This window comes from Propithecus coquereli, unplaced genomic scaffold (assembly GCF_000956105.1).
Source record: "Propithecus coquereli isolate 6110/MARCELLA unplaced genomic scaffold, Pcoq_1.0 Scaffold1, whole genome shotgun sequence".
In the NCBI taxonomy this organism is placed as follows: Eukaryota; Metazoa; Chordata; class Mammalia; order Primates; family Indriidae; genus Propithecus; species Propithecus coquereli.
The window spans coordinates 20,376,589-20,377,859 of record NW_012133857.1 but is presented as its reverse complement, the minus strand read 5'-3'; the positions used below and the strand labels follow the sequence as shown (position 1 = coordinate 20,377,859).

General features: G+C 44.0%; 1 protein-coding gene across 2 annotated transcripts in view; it reads right to left on the bottom strand.

The window, feature by feature from the left end:
* ABHD6 (abhydrolase domain containing 6) overlaps positions 1 to 1,271 on the bottom strand; it is a 40,475-nt gene that overhangs the window by 27,686 nt on the left and 11,518 nt on the right. The window lies entirely within an intron of this gene.

Here is a 1,271-nt window from a genome sequence, read left to right as displayed (position 1 = left end):
ATTTTTAGTAGAGAAGGGGTCTCGCTGTTGCTCAGGCTGGTCTCAAACTCCTGAGTTCAAGCAATCCTCCTGCCTCGGCCTCCCAGAGTGCTAGGATTACAGGTATGAGCCACTGCACCCGGCCTTGTATTCATTTTCAATTACTGTGTTACAAATGACCACAAACCTGGCAGCTTAAAACAACCACCATTTGTTAGCTTACAGTCCTGTAGGTCAGATGTGAGCTCAGCTGGGATCTCGCCTCAAGGTAGTACAAGGTTGAAATCAAGGTGTCAGCCAGGCTGGCTCTTATCTGGAAGGTTTGGAAAAGATTCAGCTTCTAAACTTATTCATGTTGTTGGCAGAATTCAGTTCATTGTGGTTCTAAGACTGAGGTCCCTGTTTCCTTGCTGCCTGTTAGCTGGGGACTCTTGCCTACCGAGAAACCCCGTGCATTCCTCTCCACCTTAGCATAATCATGAGAGGGATATGTCATCATAGCCATAGGACTTGGAGATTAGGGGGCACATCTCTGCAGGGCCATTTTACTGATTCTGCCTACCAAAGGGGTCAAAATGAAGCTTTTTCCAGATGGCTATCTGGTTAACCCAGTTCCTTTTCCCCACTGCAGAGTAGTGCTGTCTTTGTCATAAATCAAGAGACTGTATCTGTGAGCTTCTGTTACTAGACTCTCCTGTTCCAAGAGTAACAGTTGTCCTTCTCTGTGCTAATTTCAGGCTGACTTGATTTACTGTAACTTTATAGTCTTTTTTTTTTTTTTTTTGAGATAGGATCTCACTCTGTCACCTGGGCTAGAGTGCAGTGGCACAATCATAGCTCACTGTAACCTCAAACTTTTGGGCTCAAGCGAGCCTCCTGCCTCAGCCTCCTGAGTAGCTGGGGCTACAGGCATGCACCACCATGTCTGGCTAATTTTTTATTTTATTTTTTCAGTTTTGGTAGAGATGGAGTCTCTCTATATTGCCCAGGCTGGTCTCGAACTCCTGACCTCAAGCAATCCTCCCACCTCCCCAAAGTGCTAAGATGATAGGTGTGAGCCACCACACCAGGCCTATAATTAGTCTTGATAGTTGGCAGCCTAAATCATCTAGCTTTGCTCTCCTTCAAGATTGTCTTGCTTAACTGGCCCTTTGCTTTTCTTTCTAAACTTAAGAATCAGCTTATTAAATTATATAAAAAAAAAACCTATTGGGATTTCAAATGGGTATACACTGAATCTGTAGAACACTGTTGGGAAATTCAACATCTCTATAATAGTAAGTCTTTCAACC